Below are 24,019 nucleotides of genomic sequence, written 5' to 3'. Positions count from 1 at the left end.
TTCAATCTGTTCCTGTATTTAACAAAATAACGTTCTTTTACAATGTTGCAATTTAATCGTACTGTAGTTAGATGCATTTTATTATTTGGTCTTCATTAATGTAGTAGTAATCTTGATTTTCTTTATTAGTTTCTGTGATTTCATGGCCAGGACCATTTCTAAATATGTTAATCAAGAGAAAATATTAATCAAACTAAAATAATTTTACCTATATCAATAATCAAATGTCAATTGAGATGAGAACGTTACTTAGCTTAGAATTTGAATCCAAATATGTGAGTGAAGGATGAATGTCGAGTAGAATGTGATGATCTGTGTAGTTGTTATTGACTAAGGTCAGCTGTTTCAGTAGCCAGGGTCATTTATTTAAAAAATCAAGAACAGCTGAGCCCATTTTCAAACTATAAAAAATACTGACTTTTCTCATGATCGATCTGACAACATAAGATCATGGCATTATATCTTGATAAATCTGCGACAATAAGATCGCATTGTTAAATTTTGTAAAGTTCTTTAACCTTTGTTTGTTAAATAAGTAATAAATAAATGTCCAGGGTTTACAATGATGAATACATATAAACCTTTTATTAGTCAAATTGTACAAATAAGTAGGGTTATAAATTTAGATGAAACTCTTAATCTCAGGGTTCTAGGAATGTGCCGGCTTAAAGTAGGCTTATGTGATGTTGTATAGGCATAAGCCTAATGTTCATCACAAGTTATGTACAGTTCAGTTTACACTTTTGAAAAGAAGAAAGTGCAAATTTTGAATTTAGTAAAATTATAATTTAGGTAAAAGTTCAAAACAGCAAAAAGCCAATAGAAATTTTGGAATGTGAGTATTTAGCAAAGTATAAGTTCAGTTTGATCTCACCCAAAAGTTTATGGTAGTCTTCTCCACAAATATATTTCTTGAGGTAAAAAAATGATATGTATTAAATAATTGAGAAAAATCTTGATATTTTAAATACTGTAAAGTTAAATCACCAATTAAAAGTTTTAAATAATCTTCCTGTCTTGCTTCTTCATTACTTATTCTCAATTGAATAAATCTTGATGTTGATGTTCAATTTCATACATCTGTTTCAACAATTAGTTCACTGGTTTCTTGATGTCACTATTCACTGTTACTTTTATGATTGGTTGGTATTATATGAAGAGTATTTTAATTATATTTTTGAAAGTGAAAGAGAAGAATAATTTTGTAAAATAATTCAAACTGTATAAATAACTTCCAGTGATTATAAATGTAGCTTATTAAATAAATGACAGTGTTTGATGAGAATGTGAAATATGGAAATTTACAATAGGTGGAACCTTTTGCTCTTCTACTGTATATAAACACATGTGATAATTTAGAGGTATAATTTAGCTAATAGTAGGCCTAGGTATTTGGATACATAACACATGGTTTATTAACATTCAACTTATATACAAATTCAAAAGTAAACAATGAGGATAATTTTGGAACATCTCAAATATCCCCTCAGAAATCTGGTATTTGAGTATCCAATACTAGATTACGAATAATGTGAACAAAATTATCATAGAAAACATTAATATTTGAACAGGAAAATACTTAAAATTAACAAGTTGTATCTTCTGAATTCTAGAAAACATAGTACGGTAATGAACAAGGTGAAACAAATAAAAGTTTATACTGGGGTGTTGTAGTTTGGTCTCTGGGAGTTGTAGTTTCCTCTTCCTCTGGAATTATAATCTTTCCTGTAGATGTTCTGTTGTCCACTGCTGTAGTTCTGTGGTTGACTGTATCCCCTTGAAGACTGGTTGTAAGAGCCATGGTTGTACTGCTGGTTCGGGCGAGGTGGGCTGTTTGGCTGTCTGTTCGGCTGGTAGTGGTTACGATTACCCTGTTGGTTACTGTAATTGTGAGTACGTGGGTGTGAAGGTTCATAGCGGTTGGACTTTGAAGTCATGGTCCGTTGGTGAGCGTCTTTGAGGTCCTCTCGTTGTAATAGCAGCTCAAACTCGTGTACCGTGGTGACATTCTGGACTCGTCTGGCATCTTGTACTAATTCCGAAAAATGGTCGGACAGGATTACAACGATTTCTTCATCGGTCAAAGGAGGTGTTATCGATCTTAGTGTCAAGACTTTCTCTATAAAATATTCGGCTCTTGATAGTCTGCCATCCTGTCGATACTTTTCAACATCGATTCTTTGCTTGATACCACGTTGAACCTCGTGACCCCAATATTTGTTCAAAAACATTGCCTCAAAATCGGTCCAATTTTTTATTTGATATTTGACCAACTCAAACCATTTAGATGCGTGGTGGTCAAGACATTGTTCAATTACATCCAATAAATGTTCAGACTCATCGTTTGATTTCTGATTGTCAACATTCCGTTCGTAAAAACGTTTAAGTTTACTCAAAAATTCTTTTGGATTTTGTGTCCTTCCGTGAAATTTAGGTGGGTTAATGTCTAGATAATTTCTGTTAGTTCCCGGACAAGTAACATAAAGAAGCGTTACTGTACTAGTTGATTTGGAAATCTGTTGTTCCATGTTATTAATTCGATAACTATGGTTGTCCGTTATTGAATTTAGTTTGACCAAGTTCTCGTTCTGTCCTTCGATTTTAGTAACTAAATCGTCATTTTGTTGTTTTAGGTTATTTTGGCATATATTTATCTGTTGTTGCAATTTAGAATCAAAATTTCGGGTTAGGTTATTGTTCAAAGTAGCAATATTTTGATCAATAGTGATCTTATTAGTCTCAATTTTAGTATTTAATTCATTACGGATTTCTTGAGATTTAATTTCGATCTTTTTGTCAACATTCATTTCAATAGTATTTATTTTGAGTGAGTGTTCAGATAAGGTATTGTGGATAGCTTCAATTTCAGACTTTACGGTTTGAACATCTGATTTGAGATTAGTTATTTCGTGAGAAATAGCATTTACGTTATTTTCTATTGATTTAATATCCTTTTGAAGGTCATCTCGCATCAAACTAATATTTTGGTTGAGTTCATTTTTGAGATCATTTAAGCGTATATCACTGTCTTGTTTGATTATGTCCATATTTTGATTTACTAGATTTATGTCTTGTTTCAGTTCACGAAACAAATATGTAATTTGTGTTAGGATGTTGGAATCATTAGTGTTGCCGATCGGCTGGTGTGACTCATTCATTGGATTGGTCAGTGAGCCAGTTTTGTTTGGTTCATTCAACTGCAGATCAGCTGTTTCGTCGTTCTGGTCGTTTGGAGTAGTACACATTTTGTCACGTGACGTCATACTGCCTTTTTCTGTCTGAAGATCCAGATCCGCCATCTTGATCTTAGGATTAGAACCTACACTGTCATTAACCTCAATAACGTCCGTTTCTAATGAATTTCTATCGCTTTCCCGTCCATGAAAAATAATTGATTCTGGGATTTCTCCGAATAAAATATGATGATAATTGTTACTTGTTTCAACATTATTTGTAGTGTCTATAGTTACTAGTGTATTTGAATGTGTTTCGTTGGTTAGAGTTGCTTGACTATAATGTACGGTGTTGCTTACGGCATCTTGGTTGCCAGTATCATTGTTGGTTGTGGTTGTAGTAGACCTATTTCTTAAATTATATGCTTTATCTTCCATAATATCTTATAATAGTGATCAATAATAATAGTTCAATATATGGATGAGGTGTTGTGAATGATATATGGTTATGGATGTGCACATAAGGTTAGTTATTCTTATGCTTAGAATTTAGGTTGTCATAACTTAGGCCTATTACATCGAGATAGGTTTGGAAGTTATTTTGTATTGGATAATATCACATAAGCTACTTTTTTGCCACACGTTGCAGGCGCCAATGTAAAGTTCTTTAACCTTTGTTTGGTAAATAAGTAATAAATAAATGTCCAGGGTTTACAATGATGAATACATATAAACCTTTTATTAGTCAAATTGTACAAATAAGTAGGGTTATAAATTTAGATGAAACTCTTAATCTCAGGGTTCTAGGAATGTGCCGGCTTAAAGTAGGCTTATGTGATGTTGTATAGGCATAAGCCTAATGTTCATCACAAGTTATGTACAGTTCAGTTTACACTTTTGAAAAGAAGAAAGTGCAAATTTTGAATTTAGTAAAATTATAATTTAGGTAAAAGTTCAAAACAGCAAAAAGCCAATAGAAATTTTGGAATGTGAGTATTTAGCAAAGTATAAGTTCAGTTTGATCTCACCCAAAAGTTTATGGTAGTCTTCTCCACAAATATATTTCTTGAGGTAAAAAAATGATATGTATTAAATAATTGAGAAAAATCTTGATATTTTAAATACTGTAAAGTTAAATCACCAATTAAAAGTTTTAAATAATCTTCCTGTCTTGCTTCTTCATTACTTATTCTCAATTGAATAAATCTTGATGTTGATGTTCAATTTCATACATCTGTTTCAACAATTAGTTCACTGGTTTCTTGATGTCACTATTCACTGTTACTTTTATGATTGGTTGGTATTATATGAAGAGTATTTTAATTATATTTTTGAAAGTGAAAGAGAAGAATAATTTTGTAAAATAATTCAAACTGTATAAATAACTTCCAGTGATTATAAATGTAGCTTATTAAATAAATGACAGTGTTTGATGAGAATGTAAAATATGGAAATTTACAATAGGTGGAACCTTTTGCTCTTCTACTGTATATAAACACATGTGATAATTTAGAGGTATAATTTAGCTAATAGTAGGCCTAGGTATTTGGATACATAACACATGGTTTATTAACATTCAACTTATATACAAATTCAAAAGTAAACAATGAGGATAATTTTGGAACATCTCAATTTTACACTTAAACCTGCTTTATAATTTCGCCTAAGGCATTACATTGATAGAACAATATTATATTTTAAAGCTTGTATTAACTTAAAATATAAAATCTAATTTGAATTAGTAATGGGTATAGTTTAATAGCACAATCAATATATTTTTAAAGGCAAGCAAATTTCCAATGACTATTAAAATCAGTTACCGTCTTTAAAAAGTAACTTTTTTTGTTGCAATTTAATCGTAATGTAGTTAGTAGTTAGATGCATTTTATTATTTTATCTTCATTTATATAGTAGTAATTTTGACTTTCTTATTAGTTTCTGTTATTTCATGACCAAGACCGTTTCTAAAATATGGTAAATATCCATTCCAATCCAATCATGCACATATATTATGTTTCTGGGTGATTCAAATTACATTGCTCGTGTATAATTTTACTGTATGTTAATCAAGCAAACTAAAATAGTTTTTCCTGTATCAATAGCCAATCGTCAATTGAGATGAGAACGTTACTTAGGTTAGTATTTTATTCCAAATATATGAGTGTAGGATAAGTGTCAAATGAAGTGTTATGGTCTGTGTAGCTGTTAATGACTAAGATCAGCTGTTTCAGTAGCCAGGGTCATTTATTTAAAACCCAATAATCAAGAACAGATGAGTCCATGTTGAAACTATCAAAAATTACAGACTTTTCTCAGGATCGATCCGGCAGCTTAAGTCGGGAAGTGTAATCTAATTTGGTTAATCTAGTATAACAAAAATTAACCTATATAATTTATGATAGTATTGTGATCCAACTGTTAGTAAATTTTGAAGGGGCATAAAATTGTACCCACAAAACAGAGTAGGCATACCCATAGAACCAGCCACACTCAAATTTCTTCCCTGGATAGCTCAGAAGAAGCCAATAAAATCCAGGGGTCGATACGAAGTTGTTTCAAGGGTTTAACTGATGAATTATTTTCATTTTAATCGAAGGTTCAGAGCTCCAGAAGTGTTTAGGAAGTCCTATAGACGTGAAGGTGGTGCTATACCATCTTCGCCTTCATTCAAGTGTTTTGGTAATTTTGCCTAAATTTTTGAACGACTTTGTAGGTCCGAAAAGTATTCTATCCTGGCTAATTCAATAAAACAACTCGTCTTGCACTTTAAATTATTCAACGAATAGCTATGGTAAAAGAAAGTCGTGCTTTATTTTACTTAACAACATACAATATAAAAATCCTACAGAATCTGTGGGGCCTGATTAGAGTGTCCAAACGAAGCATTAAGCGTGATGCGATCAAAACAAATATTTATATTACTATTATTCTAGTTGTATAATCGTTTTACTCCACCGCAACGAGGAGGTTTGGAACTCCAATAACAAGTATCAAGATTTTAAACATATTCACGTTAATAATTACATGTAATTATTTGTCAAGCAAAAGGAGTGATTTTAATACCAAATGAATTAGTTGAACCGAATTGAACTATCGCTGCCACTAGTCACTTTGTGGTACGGCTGGCCCAAATAGATGGGATGTGTACTTATGTATCCTAAACTAATAGCGCTATTTAATATTCTAGTTGGCACATACCGATTGAAACCAATTTGCTGTTTCGCATATTTATTAGTTGATGTTTAATTTAATTGTTGAAATATATTTCTTAAGAAACAAGAGGTTTATGTTTAATACGTTAAGGTAATGAGAGTTTCGAATTTATTCTCTAACTAGCCTCGTGCGATTTGTTTACCAACCTAATGGCTTAAACTGAATATAGATAGGTTTTTAAAGTAAATGTTTAAGTTAGAGTAACTTCTAAAAATAAACCATTTTGTTAGAGTATTTTCATTAGGCATCAGCGCAGCTGACATTTTATCATACTAAGAACCTAATACGTTTTACCACTTACCTGAATTAAAAGAAAGATGCTTAAAATAATATACAATACAATTGAATTAAATTAGAGAGAATAGTGGATGTGTAACTGTTTCATCCTGTAAATTTAAAGTATGACATTTTTTGCTTCGCTCACTCAATCTATTGCAAATGTACACCACGGGTATAGAGGACTATTATCACGTTACAAACATACACCAACTAAAGACGGGTTCACCGCTAGAACTTAATATTCAAATTTTTAAAGAAAATAGTGATTCATTAATGAAAAGAAATATGAAATTTAGCATTCCGCCAATGTGCATTTAAAAGGAAGGGTTTTACGGTTATTTCAAATAGATAACAAAAAAGTTTTAACTATTCGGAAATAGTATTATGTATTTCAATTGACTTGAGGGTCAAGTCGGAACGGTTAGTGCATTCACTGGAAGGTTGCTGTCCAGTCTAGTGGAACTGGATGGTAAAGTGGTGGGGCAGGGCGTGAAAGACTTGTCATAACTTTGTACATTGTTACTATGGGACTGAGTTCAAATCAATTTCCTGACTTTACATTATTGTATTTGTATTTCATTTAAGTCAGTTGTAATGAGTACTTAGGATTTACACTACAAGGATTGTGATGTTTGTAGTTTGGTATTGATAAAATATATATTTACCAAATTAGATAAAAACTTTATCAATAAACAACTAAACCGCTACAGTTCTTATTTTCCAAAATAATAACATTGTATTTTTTTTAGAGAGAAATCGCAAAATCGCATGTATTTTTGGGTCAAATATAGTCAAACTACATCCCCTCCCCCCCTCCAAGCTATTGTTTGGGAAAACTACACTTTACTGGAGTGGGAAGTTTCTAGGCCACTGGGTTTATCTGACTATGATTCCCAGACTTATAGTTTTTGGTCATTCGGATAGTGAGTGAACCTTACTTAAATCACTTTTGCAAGAAGGACAAGTTTTAAAATATCACAGATTTTGTTCCGTTTATGTCATTTCAAGTTTCTCTGGGCATAATAGTTTCTCAAATAATGATTTAGTTTCTTGAAAAGATAAAGTTAGATACCCAACTTTGCTTATCTAGGCTAATAGTCTCACTTTAAAGGCAAGACACTTACAGTCCTTTAAAGGAAGCTCAAAGGATTAGGAGCTTAGTTATCTTATAAAAAGCCTTAAGATAATTTTCCTCAGGGAACGGTTCATGTTCCTTCCGCTTTGGATGTATTTAGTTAGTAGTCATTATCTGAAAAAAATTTTTATTTAAAAGTTGTCTTTAAAATTTATATATAGAGAAGCCATTTGTTAATACGGTAAATTATATCCGGGGAAAATGCAGTGCGACATCTAGCTCCGTTGTCTTCAGAAGCCGATGATGCACTACTGTAGTATTCCATCAGACATTTCTCATGTTATCTCGGTAGCTAAATATTTTCCACTAATATAACAAAATGGGATTTACTGAATTGTGGATGCGCAGTTTCCCTGGGTAATTCAAACAGTAAAAGGCAAGAGAATGGCAACTCTCCCCTGGCTCCCTGGCTTAAGCTATATGTTGATCATCAGGAGATCCACCAAAAAGAAGCTTATACATATATTATTCAATACGAAATTGCCACTACTTGCAATTTTCCAATTTGAACATAAGAATCTGAGTACAATTTATTCACTTTGTCATCCTTGTTCACCATCTAGCTGTGCTTTATAAATTCTATGTTGCCCACTATTTAAATTACATTACATCCAGGACTATTATAAAACATGCTAGATTGGTAAACAGTCTATGAATATTCTGTTTTGATTACGTCCTCAGAAATCAATGTTATGGATTGGATTAGTGTTTGGGTTTAAGGTTCACCGTGAACTGATGTAAGTCATAAGTCATAAGTTCTTTATTCCAGAATTATAAAATTACATTGTATTGGAATAGTAAAGTTTACAATGAAATGTACAAAAGATAAAATATACAAAACTCTACTAACTAAAACAATTTGACCTTCTAGTAAATCTAACAGGACATAAATCACTGACTATATGTCAGTGGAAAATACGCGGACTCTGTAGCAAGCACTTTCAACCAAACTTTTTTTAAATTTCCCCTAAACCTGAGCAAATCAAGTCTCAGGCACATAAGATTTGAAGTTTAAACATTCGTCTAAGTGGATGCCTAATAATTTAACAGACTGAACAGGATGAAAGAAGGTATGATCAAGAAGAAATTAAAGATTCGGATCTTTGTTGGATCTGTTTGAGACTCGAAAGTTAATTATCTGGGTCTTTGCAGTTTTGGTTTTCAGAAGGTTATCATCAAACCACTGAAGCAAGGTGAATGCCATTTGCTCGAGTGACTCTAGGGAAGAGCTGGAAAAGGCTAGGGAAGTATCATTTGCAAAAATGCACAGTTTACCTTGGGTTATGCATGAGGGAAGGTCATTTATGAAGAGGAGGAATAGTACAGGGCCAAGAACGGATCAATGAGGCACACCTCTCGTTAGAGGAGTTTCTGAAGACTTAAATCTTCTTTGTAGCAAGGTGTGATCTATGGATTTTATTTCAACACACTGTTTCCTGCCTTTTAAAAATGACGAAAACCACTCTTATGCAACTCCTGGGACTCCCTTGTTGTTTAATTTAGCTAGTAGGAGGTCATGGTCAACCATGTCAAACGCCTTACTCAATGTATGTACAAGTGTATATCTAAAGAGTTTGAATAGTGATGGACTAAACTATTTTATTATACATTACACATAATGACCCTCATAAAATAAAACAAAGTAGAGTTCTTAATGAAATTAAAATATTTTTTTACATTTTAAATTCTTCAAGTTTATTTAAGTCCTCTTTTGTAAACTTTTACGGTATATAATTTTGAATATAAATACGTTTTCGTGTAATGGGTTTAAATAAATATCATTAAATGTGGTGGGCGTTGGCAACGCTCGGACTAAATTTTGTTATGGCATTTTAAATCAGGACAGAGGATTGTGACCAAGTTTACGCTATTTAATTTTAGAAAAAAAACAGTAGATAAATATTGGTTTCGCCTCATAATGTACTTTATATAATACAACCTATTGGTAAATAATCTTTTAAATTGTAGTTCGTCTATGTTTAAGGGAAGGGAAGGGTAGGCCTATATGATTACACCTATATGATGATAGTCAGGCCTATATGTACGATCTAGATTTTGAACGAATACAATAAACAGTAATCCATGTTAATGATAACTGTTACAATAATAATCATCATATCTTGAGGGAAAAAATTAAATCATAATTTATTGCCCAGGAGGTGAAATAAATTATGAAAAAACCCAGTAAGGTTAAAGCCAGAATCGTAAGAGCAGACCAGAATTCAATTTCAGGGTTTCTCTTGAACAGCAATATTCTAAACCCAATTGGATTACAAAGTTACAGTCTCGACCGGATAACTTGGGAGCTTAACCCTTCCCGCTTTTACTTACACTTTTAAATATTACGTATGAGTTAAGTAAGAAAACACGTCTTTCTTCAGGAATATTTTTAAACAAAAATCACTAAAACAGTCCTTTCGTAAACAAAAAGTATTTGAATTTATTACCCTCAAAGTAAGTAATGTGGGTTTTTTTGTAAACAGAGACAGTTTTGTATATTTTATATATAAAAAAAAAATCAATCGTCACCAATAAAAAAAATATTAATTAATCAAGAAAAGATTCTGATTGTGCCTTAAAAAATATATCAATATACAGTATAAGTTTCTAAAATAAGCAACTATAACAACTTTACTTGGTACTGAAAAGCTTTATTATGCTGTTATTTTCTGTAAGTACGAAAAGTATGTCAAATAACACTTGCAAAAATATATTTACATAAACATATACTGTTTACTCACGAAACTGTAAGTATATTTAAAAGATGGTAAGTGGTTATCGATTTCCATTGGACATTCCAATCATCATCAGACCTAATAGGCGAATGTCTAATACGTCCTTTCGTCTATTATTTATCAGTATGGAATTGTTTCAGTATGTTTCTACTCTTTCATAATCAGCAAAGTTTGTAATATTGTTCTTCTTTTGTTGATTATTCATACTATCATGAACATGTTATTATGTTTTTGTTGTAAAAATGGCGTTTGCCTTGTAAATAAATAAAACAGTCTAGGTAGCCGTGTAGTTACAGTTTGGTATCCCCATTGAGAGGTACGGGTACATCAGACAGTAAGTTTATATAATATGCATTTGAATGAATGAAGTTGTTGGCCTCCAAGGACATCAAATGTAAAATTATAGTGGTCCTAGTATAGCTCTTAATATGAGACCTATAGTATTACCTATTACTAAAAAGTCGATGTTAAAAAAATTACAAGACCACGGCCCGTGTTCTTTCAAAAAATAAACCAGTGCCATTAAAAATACATTTAAAGCTAACCTACAACAATATAATTTTTTAATAGATAAATATATAGATAGTAAGTACACTCGTTCAATCTCATACACTATTAAAAACCTTAAAAGGAAAGTGTTTAACGTTTTAATTCCAGATCAATTTGTGAAAGACACATCTAGTATGAGATTGTAATCGTATTAGTAGCCAGAGGCAAGGTAACGCCATGTTCCGGCCAAATCCTTGGCTTAATGCTGTCTGCTTGGGCCATGTAAGAGGCTCTGTGCTTCCTAACACAAGGTGTTAGCCGCTTAAAAATATTAAAAATATCACTAAAAATATTTTGTTGACAAGCGTTTTTATTCGGTATTTTTTTTTTAAATATTCATTGGATATTTAGTTTTACATTGGTTTAGACATTTACAATCAACTGTAATATTTTTTCTATAATTGATTAGTTGTGGCTAATTATTTGCATACAGTATTTGTCTTGTCTACCAGCTATAGCAAACACACGAAACATTTAACACTGAATGGTCAAAACACAAAACGAAAAAGCGCGTAATAAACATCGGACACTGTATGTGTTATTTTTAGTGAACTTTAAACCTTATGACGACCATTCTATGGAATAAATCAATGCAACAATTTGACCTGAAGATGTGTTTGTATTAACGAAACAGCTGTAGTCAACCAACCACAAACCAGGATCACTTGACGGATACAGGTAATTTAAACCTTTTATTGTAAAAATCAGTGATCCAGAGGCTATACCATAAAAATGAAATTAAAATATGGGGTCTTCCATAAGAAAAATCTAAGTTAGCAGCCATATTGGAAAAATGGCGGCTAAAATATTTTTTTCTACTTGACCAAATTTAAAAAATAAATAATTCAACGCAGTTACAATTTTACATTTTTCGATATATTATAACTTTCTAATAAAACAGCTGACACACTTATATCAGTCGCCCTGTATATTTTTTTTTTCAAAGTACAGTGATTGACAAAAAAATTCTGTTCAACCAACATTAGATCATAAGCAAATATCATCATGCGTTACCTCAAACCATAACCAGTTATAACTAGATTACCCAATGTATCACTTAACGTAATGTCGATCAGGTTATTTTTTTGAAAAACTGTATACATTACAGTACAGTTGTAGTGTGTATTACATGAGTATAACGAACTCATAGGAGTTCTTTTAATTGCTCGTATACTTAATTTGCTAACTGAATAAATTAATACGTATACAATTTAAATTTGTACCACCATTACCGGTACTATGGACAGTAATACGTTCATTACATTGAAGACTCCGAACAAATAATTTTTCAATTACGTAAACAAACCAAGAGTATCATTTTTATGCAATGAATAACTAAAATAATCAATGTTCGTATTAGGTTCATAAACCTGTTTTTAATTGTGACGTGTGAATAACGTTTTTGCATATTGGGTTATTTAATCATGCTTTCTGACAAAAGCCCGACACAAGATAGATTTAAGCATGGAAAGCAATATGATCTGGATAAGCTACTTTGAATATTGACTCTGTTTTAGACTACTCCCCTTAAAATTTACAACATTAAAATGTACATTGGCGTTTATAAACTCTAATAAAACATACAGAAAGGTTACAATATTTTATTTATGAAATTAATTTTTAATATTTGTTTGTTGTAAGATTCGTGAACTTGTTACTGATCTTTGAGAGTAAACATTTAGCTTTGGCCTGAGGCTTTCAATACCTCATCAACCTCATCTGCTCTTGATTGTAGAACAAGCATCACAGCCTTGAGTGAGTACAAGCGATGCTTTGAGGTTGAGGGCTATCAATCAAGAGAGATTGGTCAATATCAACACAGTGGTAAATTACTCTAGCCTATAGAATAGATTTAGAACAGCATTTTCAGAATACAATTTTATAGTTTTTACAGCTCTAATTTTCTATGTTTTTATTGGTTAAGGGATAGATGATTAAGTATTAAAAAGTACATAATTTATAAAAATTTTGCTCATCGTATTGTGACACATGAACTCTTTGGAAATGTAAGTAATTCATACCATGCATAAACATTAACATACGTACAGTATTTGCATATACGTCGTATAAGTCTTGTACACAGAATGATTTTATACTAGAGGTCGTCCAGTGGTCGAAACTCGACCAAAAATATTTAATGTACAGTCTTCTTTATTTTCATCCCGCACTGTGAATAAAACATATGATTGGAGTTTCTTCCATTTGTTTTGATTTTCTGTTTATATTTCGTTGTTATTTCGTAACCAGCATGGCAACCCATTTGATCCATGTTAATTTTTTCAAAATTTAAATTCATTTTTTGTGCTTATTTTTGAGCCTATTTTAATTTATAAAGGGATTCTGCACATCTACAGGTAAATATCTTTCCAACAGTATGCATAGATTTTTCCTGCGATGCACACGAGCTGAGAAAAAAGGTTTTAAAGAAACATGCTTGCCTATTAATATATAGATAGATTACTGGGTTTTGAAGATTAAATATAATTCTCCAATATGAATTGTTTCTTCCAGACTGTTTATTTGATACATGCATAGGCTATCTGTTGATATCATTAAGGTGTTATCCATTTCAAAAACAGGCCATAAGAGGTACGGTAAATGGAAGTATATCTTGTAAATGTATACGTAAAAAAATATCTTGGTAAATAATATGACATACCGTGACATAAACTTACGTAAATTTTATTTGTTAATATCTTATCAAGGCTATCCCCACGCCATGGACGTATATTTTACAATATTTCACATACTTTAATACAAAATCAATTACAATTTAGTTTATGCAACACCATTAATTTATTATCCAAGCAACACTAATTTGGATCAATAATATGGATAATTTTTATACTACGTCCAATAGTAAAAGAGCTGATGAAGTACTATTTATTATTTACGCAGGTTTTATTGGCTAAACATGTTTCCAATACAACTTAGTTCTAAAATAAAGAAATGATTTTCGGCAGGAGGTAATAAACTCAAACTCAATTTCCTTCTGATCTCAAAACACATTTAGGGATATTACATTACTTTTCACCACCGATATTTTGTTTCCCTCCACGTAAAAAGAAAAATATTTTAAACTTTTGTGCGCTGGATAGGAACAAATATTTGATAAAAATAAATTATATTTCCTTTCAAATGTGTGGTAGCTTACACAAAGTTTAAATGAAGAATTATTTCGTAAAAACTGTGCACAGGTATACTTTAATGATATTAAATGAATATTGGAAATATATCACTTAATACCAGATAAAATAAAATACTTCAATGATAATAAATATGCTTTATCAATACAAATTTATTTTTAAAGCATTTTAAAATTCTATCTAATTCCATCTAAATTACTAGATCATAAATTAATAGTAATATTGATTGAGGGATAAACAATCCTTAGTTAATATTATTCCTAAATTATTTAATTTATTTAAGTGGACAAAAAAGTTTAATAGAAAAAAAAACATAACTAATTTAACATAACGAAATCAAATAAATGTGAAATGACGTCGTATATGTATTGAACTAATGAGGAGTAATTTCAGTTATAGACTAAACAAACACATACCTCGTCTTGCAGTTCAGATAGAGTATTTTTAATCCACTACATATGTTTCCATATTTGGCATTTTCAAGCTGTAAGCAGAAATGTTTTATCCGAATCGGACTCTAAAAGTCGTAGAATTTTACATTAAAACATAAAAATTTACACATTTTAACACGTAGAAACAAAACATTTACATTTAGGCCTACAATACTGAGCCCGGCCAACGCACCGACGGAGACAGACGTGCCGTGGTCGGGTTCAGTGTTGTAGTCTTACTTGTAGCTTTATCCAGCTAAATTTAATGCAATATGAAATTATCGAGTCAGTTATGACTTCTGTAATGCTACTCAAGAAGCTTGAAGATCATAGCTTGGCTTGAAGGTAGAGAGGCTTACTTCAAAATTTGATTGATGGCACACTCCTTCATAAGCTACTTAGCCGACTCTCCTTTATTTATTTAATACCGCCCTTCATCGAGGCATATACGCGCATGCAGCGTACTATCTCACAAGCTCATATGAGTAAATACTCTAAAAGATATTGTAGTTTAATATTTTATATAGATTATCAATTAAATCCACATTTAAATTATTAGTTGATATTAAATGTGCCTTCTGTATTCATGGCAATTATCGTCGTCGTAATACTCTTAAAATGTAGGCAGCAATGTCTTAATTTTATATCGAAAATCATCCTAGATCAAAAACTAGATCAACTTCAAAAATGTAAATAGAATCTAAGATTTACTGCAAAGCATTTCCTATTTTTTATTATATTTTTTAAGCATACAAATTTATTTTCAAACTATTAAAACCACGTATGTGTTCTATTATATTTAGCATTATATTTTCATAAACTCTCTTGACAAATACAGTTTCATAAAAGTCAGTTAAACAGGTCAAAGTTCACAGCTTGCATAATCTCTTTAAATATTGTAAAGGTGGTCATGATATTCTCTCTACTTCCCTACTGCTTAAAATCCCATAGCTGTGATTACCATTTTACAGCCATCGTTTGAAAGAGGATACAATACCCACATTGCTATAGTATTACGTTAGTGAAACCATTTCATTTGTATTGTAGTATGTATATACAAGAGTATTCATAGACAAACTAAACGTTGCATTTACTGTTCTTAGTCTATTAATTGTGATACAAGTTAGTAATCATAATGTTTGAAAGGGAAACAAAAACCTTTTTCTAATCAAGAAATTATTTGAAAAGTAAAACTATTTTTGCTAAGCTTGTCGCCGTTTTATATAGTTTGAACTGTCGTTATTCATTGTAAGGTTAACTGACTCGTGATTTAGTGTGTGACACAGAATAACAAAAAGTGAAATAGTACAGCAGTTTTTAAGAAAGAAGTTGATTTAATAGGAACATATCAATACAATTATCATAATAGTCTCTTATTCAAATCATTTAAATAAAAAACGCTATTTAAACAGCTTACAAAATACTTTGAAAAATGCCCTTTAAGGTAACGCAAATAAATTATTACTACCTGTAAAAAGGCAATACAAATTATTTATAAAAGGAAATTTATCTAAAGTAAGCAGATTACGACAATAATGGCTAAACAACACAGTGCGAGTATGAACAGCCACATCATTAGTTTCAGTGACCCGCAGAATACAGCAGTTGTGCCACATTATAATAACTTCCTCGTGGCCGCTCTCCACATGTAACCCACATTTCATTCCAGCAGTTGTAGCTTGACATTTAATTACGTGGTTCTTATAAATTGTTGCTATCCCATTCATCAACGGCTTTCAAATTAGGTCCTGATTTTCAACATAAACTTCCCACACCGTTGGTCTACTCATAAATGAATTTAAATCTCGGTTAAATAGTTTTTTTAGTATATGTTTATGTATTTCAGATACGAAGGAGTTGTTATTCTGCGAATAGGTAATGATTTATCATTCATTATTAGCTAATAATCAGACTACATTTTTCTTGCGTAGCTTAATTTATTAAGTTTAAACAACGTATCATTTATATTCTCTAACATCCCAATGATTAAAAAATTCCCTGTTACCACTATGAGCAATGAGGAGTAGTTAATTGGTGAAGGCTCTACTATTTTAAAACCTGAGACCCAGATTATTGTGCACCTCTAGTTTGAGAATAACATTTAAGTAAATAAAAGGCTCAAGGTTGCCGCTAGACATGTAAAAATTTGACACGTAAGGCACGGCAAAACATCTATATATCTAATTCCGTAAGCCCAAAATTTTACAATGAAATTGTGAGCGAACGGGAGGCCGTAGAAAGCTGGGAGGAGTCTCATTTTAAAGGTCTGGGCATGAAGTTTTGGGAAAAAATATTCATTTTTCTTAATAATGCACCAAAAGGTTATTACGGAATAAGATAATTTACAACATTTTGGGGACCGGGCACAAGTTCTAACTTTAATGAAATAGTGCATTCTTTTATGTAGTAAATAAGTGCAGAGTTGGGTTTCCTACTGCGACGCGTTAAAAAGTTAACTGGGGGGTTCCAGACTTTTGCCTAACCCTGTATACATAATAAGGCTGATATTTTTTCTTAACAATAGTTATTGAACTTTTTCTTATAAAGTTAGTGGGAGCTTTGCAACTAGTTGTACATGTGAAAGGCGTGATCACTAACTAATTACCAACAGCTCTCAGTGTTAAAAACAAACTTTTGTAATTTATTTACTCTCTTAGAAACAAAACAAACTATCCCTAGAGACTTTTCTTTTAAAGTTAATATTACACACCTGATACATTTTACCTATAATTTGATACGGTAAGATTTAATCATGACGATGGGTATTTTTTTATGATAGTTTTTATTGTTATAATAGTTGTATGTATCATTATTTCTCAATTTAAATGCATACAGTCTACGAATCTAAATGAAATTAGATTTACTTTATTTTGCAAAGTAATTTGGTCTATTATTTGATTAATAGTATAAACATAAAGTAGTCATAAAAAGGTTGAACTTTCCAATGATTTATCAACTACAAGCGACATAGTTTAATGCAAATAAAAAAAAACTTTATTCATGCGTCTAAGTTATTATGTATTATAGCAACTGCTATACCGTGTATAATCCTACTAATATTATAAATGTGAATGTATGGATGTGTATGTATAACTCTGAAGTTCCATCGCGTGAAAACTACTGGACCGATTGAGCTAACAATTTGAAGAGAGGTACTTGATAGTCTTGAGAAAAACATAGGCATATTAAAGTTGTGGAAATCGTATAGGGGCTATGCCCCTCAGGGGTTCAAAGGTTAAATATCATTATTATGAGTATTCATATATAGGGTGTCCCACGTAAGGTGCCTCAAATTGAATACGAGAAACGGCTTAACGTACTAGGATGAAATGAAATTATTTCCAGATAAATCGACCGCAAGGAATAACGTAAAATATATTTTAAACTCTTTTCGATACAGGGTGTGCCAAAAACTGAGGTTCAGTAGTTCAAATCTCGGAATTTGCAAACGTAAACAAATATAATGCTATACAGAATTTTAAAGGTATTTATTAGACAAAGATTTTGGTGAAAATAGAAATTAATTATCTTTATCCGTTTCAAAATGGTGGTAGTTTTTTTGTGTCCTCCCCCATTGCAAACGCAGAGCACGAGTATAACTGCAATAAGCATTTTACTTATACGCCAATACCGTACGAAGGACGGGTACTCTGCTATTTTGATATATTTCTCTTGTACTATTTAATTAAACATAGTTTTATCCCCAGTGACATCAAACATGCTGTCTAATGAATATCCAAACTGACACTGGCTTATCTGTAACACAAAATACTTCTGAGACCTGTGTATTGTTTTAATTCTCATTTCAAATTATGTCATTTCTAATGGGATAATTTCCTATATTTTAACGTGCAAACTAAACGCGTGATATATGCGTGCATTCATTTTTCATACACTGTATCGTTTTGTATATATTTATCTCGTAAACTAGTTTTTTATTATTATTTATCTTTTTTTGTAAAACAAAATTCTGTGTACAATATATATTATTTTCCCTTTTTAAAAGAAGCCTAAATTTATTGTTTTATTGTGCGGATGATGGACTCAATCCCCAACCACAGGCATTAGCCCATTTGGGGATTACATTTCAGAAATTGTTGTTTGTACCATTGTAACTGATGCACTGTAAAGAAATAAAAGGATTCTTTCATTCATTCATTTAATTGCACTACCATTCTAATGCATGCATGACTTTCTAACCAACAAAAATAAGTGACATTTCTCGTCAGCAGCAGAATTGTAAAATCCTAGACCTATTTGCATCGTTCAAGAGATAGTAAGATATATTTTGCACTTGATATTAAGATAGTATATATTTTGAACCAAGAAAAGTAAAATTGGCATGAAATATAGTTTTTCTTCGTGCAATGATGTTTAAATACCATGTTACTGTGACCTTATGTTGTTTTTATTCTTGTATATTTTATAAAGTGAGTACATGGTTAGGATACACTGAGGTTTGTCAGCAGATTAGAGGCTAACTAATTATCGAAGGATTGTTCAATATTGCCAATACAGTTTCCAATAACGTCAACGTCTGAACTAACCTCAAAGCGTTTATAAACTGCGTTAAGACAGACTTAGAGGTCGCAAATACCACTCCGTATTTGTTACGCATGGTAGGATGGATTTGTCTTGAAACCGTTGTGTATGTAATTTTTTTTGTTACAATATTGACAACATTTCCAAGACAATTTTGTAAAAATCCGGATTTGGTTTTTCGTATTACATTTTTACATTGACTTCTGGCTATTTGACACCAGGTTCTAAACTACGTCCCATAACTACCATATGTTCTCTTGAAAAATATAAAATAAATTTAGTATGAAAACTGTTTATATCGTAACTTATTTAAAGTAAAAAATGCACAAACTTAAAGTTTCACTGGAGATAGCAAAGAATTATAAGGTTTCGTCGTCGTATATTAATGCAACGTTGTCATAGTTATACCTCCACTCTTCAACCCTCAATAATCAATTTATTAGTCATGCCCAATGCTTGTGTATGACACTATTAAGTCGTATAAATCATACCAGTGCTTGGAGATGATATATAAATTACGGTACTTTGCTGTTAAAGGAAACATTCATTATTATCGATGATTTTTTCTCTCGATATATCGATATTTTTGTTTACCGATCCATTACATATTGACAACTGATATTGTTTAGGCTAAAATAGTCTATTATATGGATAAAAAAATGAAACTGTTCTAAGCTAACCTAACATAACCAACCAAACTTGCTGTACTATTTAAAAATTCCTTTTGATAACATAAAAGGCAAGTTAAACATGGAATGTTACACAGCAAGTTTGGTTAGTTATGTTAGGTTATTTTTTTAGAACAGTTTCATTTCATTATTGTTTGTTGATACTGAACAATATTTATCGTAGTTGTCAGCTGATACGTTCCAATTTGTTAATATCGATACATCGAGAAAAAAATCATCGATAATAATGAATGTTCCCTTTAACAGGAAAGTACATAAATTACTTACACAAGTGGTGGCCTAATGAGTGGAAAGAACCTTTGACTTCATATAATATAACAATGAGGTTTCTTAAAAACAATTGATTTATTTTTGGATACATTAATATAAATCTATATATATATATAAAAGGCAAAGCCCTCACTGACTGACTCATTCACTCATCATTAATTCTCCCACTTCCCACTAACCTAGGAGGCTGAAATTTGGTACACTGATTCTTTAGGCATTAAATAGCAAAACTAAGTGGTTTTTATTCTGATCGGACTCTCGGGCTCCACCCCAGTGGCTCTGGAGTTTCCCATGTTAACCTAATGAGTACTCATATTTAAATGGAATTAATGAATCTTAACAGCTGTTTCAATTAAACAAGTTGGTTCTGTTATATGATGTTCAATAGCATTAAAGTTACAAGGATTACCAACAGAGTGCAGCACTATTATTTTTTTTTATATTTGACAACAGCTAATTTCAAACCAAAAGGTGAGTGAGCGTAGCGAACGAACTTCAACCAGGACGTGATTGAGCCATGCGAACGAGCTCACATATGAAGTTAAACGGGGCAAAGCCCGCGGGTACAGCTAGTATTGAATAAATCTACAATTCAACTCTAAAATGTTAGGCATTTAAAATCAAACAGAAGTTTTGTTATGGGGTTTATATTTCTACAATTTACCTTATGATGCCAGAAAACCTTATCATTGTAATATTTCTATTACTATTTAGAAAGCATTTCTAAGGTTTGGTGTATTTTGTCGTTGAACCGCTTTATATTTCAACCCGTTATCATTATATCAACACCGCCGGCTGTTTTAGAACAGGTGCATTTTGCATTTACACTAAAGCTGATTTTTATCATAAACACCATTGACAACAATACATAACGTTGATAATTTATTGCTAAAAAGTGTATAGCAAATAACTGAGAAATAATGTCAAGTACATTTTCAATAATTAAACACGTGTAAATATTTTAATAACACATACTCGTTTTACGATTGATTAAAAATAATATAAAAATTAAATGGTCAAACTAATTAGAATAATTATTGAGATACTATTCACAGTTCTATATTTTGCAGGGTGTCATTAGGATAAAGCTAATGCGAATTTTTAATCAGCTGCCAACACCGAGGAAGTAACAATTGGGTCAGCTTTGTTTGACGAATATATTAATATTTGTTATTTAATTAGCCCTGTAAATCAAAATACAAGTGAAAATTTATAGTTTATTTGAGATGACTTTCGAGTGGAAATATTAGAATATAAAACGACAGAGTGTTGAAATAGAAGTAACTGTGTTATATTAAAGATCAGAATAGAATAGTAAACAGCATTTGATAATAAACATTTTGGTTGCTATGGTAACAACTACATATGTTCATAACATTCTCCCCCACTTAATCGCTGGAGAGCAAAATCCTTAAGATAGGACGGAACCTTGCGCTGTCTGGAAGGACGAGTTAATTTGTTTTCTTTTTGTTCTGTGGCTTGAGGTCTGTCTAGATTTGTCATATGTTTGTTGTTCTTTAATATTTATTTAGTTATTATTAAGATCATCTGGAGATTGTTTTTGTATTGTATTTACAAATAATTCAGTTGGTAACATTTTATTCCTAAGATAAAAATTGTTAATCAATATAAAACTTCTTTATTTGACATGGTGGCAGCGGTTTAGTTTTAAAAAAAAATGCCAAAAAACAATAGATTATCAATCAGAGGAAACAAATCAAATCAATCATCAGAAACACATAATGTTCTAGAACCAAGACAGCAGCAAAATAGGTCTACATCAGTCATGTTTCTTCAAAATATCCAGAATTATGGGAAAAGTGGTTTAAGCGATTTGAAAGGTATAGAATTGCATCAGGACTGGACAATGAACCTCAAGTAAAACAAGTAAGCTGCTTGATTTACTGTATGGGGCCTGATTCTGAGGATATCTTATCAACAGCACACCTCTCAGAAGATGACAAAGCCTCTTATGAATCGTTAACAGAAGCCTTTGACAACATATTTACTGGCAAAAGAAATGTCATATACGAACGAGCAAAGTTTAATTCAAGATCACAACAACCAGATGAATTATTTGATACATTTCTGGCAGACATAAGCTCAATGGCCGAACACTGTTCATTCAAGAACCTTAAAGCAGAACTAATACGTGATAGAATTGTAGTGGGTATAACTGATACACGTTTATCGGCCCAATTACAAGAAGATTCAAATCTTACATTGGAAAAAGTTCAAAAATGCAAACAAAAAGAGTCTATCAGCAAACAAGCAGCTGAACTAGAAATTATATACCAAGGAAAACATGCAGAAGTTGACCGAATCAAATCAGACCAAAAACAAAGTGCAAGATTTAACAAAACCCATGATTTAAAGACAGCTAGGAAAGAATGTTGTTGGAACTGTGGAGGTCCAATGCACCCCAGGCACTTATGCCCTGCTAAAGATTTAGCATGCCATTACTGCCAAAAAATCGGTCACTTTGCCAAACATTGCAGAAGCAGATTATTAGATAGAGACTAAAACAACGGACAACACGAAGAGACTCAACGAAATAAGACGTTTGGACAAGCCTGACAACACTGAAGCTTCAGTAGCATATTTAGGACCTGTGAATGCTTCATGCTATGACTCCAGTTCTTGGTATGTAGAAATATTTATCAATAACCAGTTAGTTAAAGCCAAACTTGATTCAGGCGCAGAAGTTACAGCCATTCCTTCAAATGTAATTCATGCAAAACTTATGAAATCTGACCGTATACTTAGGAATGCTGATCAGAGGGAACTAGATGTAAGAGGTATGTTTATAGCAGACATAGCTTACGATGGGAAAATGGTAAAAGAAAAGGTGTATGTTGTTGCAGGATTAAATGAACCTTTACTTGGAATTCCTGCGATTAAATCTTTAAATCTCATAACCCTCAGAAAACCCAATACTGCAGGACTTAACTCAATTACCTTAGACTCTGTATTAACTAGCCACCCTGAGCTTTTCATTGGTCTGGGTAGCATTCCAGGAGAATATAAGATTGAATTGAACGAAAACGCTCAACCGCACTCGGTTCGAGCTCCAAGAAACATATCAATTCCTTTACGTTCAAAAGTGGAGACAGAATTGAACAGAATGTTGGACTTAGGAGTGATAGAAAAAGTAGAGTCTCCAACTGACTGGTGTGCACCAATAGTACCAGTACTCAAGCCCAATGGTAGTCTACGTTTGTGTGTTGATTACACTGAACTTAATAGGAATGTTAAACGGCCAAAGATAATACTACCAGATGTAGAAGAAACACTAGGGCAAATTGGACGCTCTAAAATATTTTCAAAACTAGATGCCCAGTCAGGGTTTTGGCAGATAAAAATATCACCTGACACAGCTAAACTAACTTCTTTTATTACTCCATTCGGAAGATTTTATTTCAAGAGATTACCCTTTGGCATTACAAGCGCACCAGAGTTTTTCACTACACAGATGTTTAAACTTTTAAATGGTATCGATGGGGTATTATGTCACATGGATGACATACTTATACATGGCCGAACACAAGAGGAGCATGATTACCGGCTCACTCAAGTATTAGATCGCTTAAAAAAAGCAAAGGTTGTACTGAACAAAGAAAAATGTTCTATTTCCCAAACATCTGTGAAGTTTCTTGGAAACCTGATCGACTGTGATGGTATCAAGGTCGATCCTGATCGTATACGAGCACTCGAGGAACTTCCCCCTCCTAAAGATATTGCGGGAGTTCGACGATTAAATGGTATGTTGAATCAACTGAACAAGTTCATTCCAAACTTAGCTGATAAAACTGAATCATTCCGTGAGCTTACTAGAAAGAATAGACAATTTTGTTGGA

This window comes from Macrosteles quadrilineatus, unplaced genomic scaffold (assembly GCF_028750875.1).
Source record: "Macrosteles quadrilineatus isolate MER2022 unplaced genomic scaffold, UCM_ALF_1.0 Scaffold_2__2_contigs__length_208266976, whole genome shotgun sequence".
Classification (NCBI taxonomy): domain Eukaryota; kingdom Metazoa; phylum Arthropoda; class Insecta; order Hemiptera; family Cicadellidae; genus Macrosteles; species Macrosteles quadrilineatus.
The sequence above is the reverse complement of the archived record's forward strand: the minus strand, read 5'-3'. Positions refer to the sequence as shown.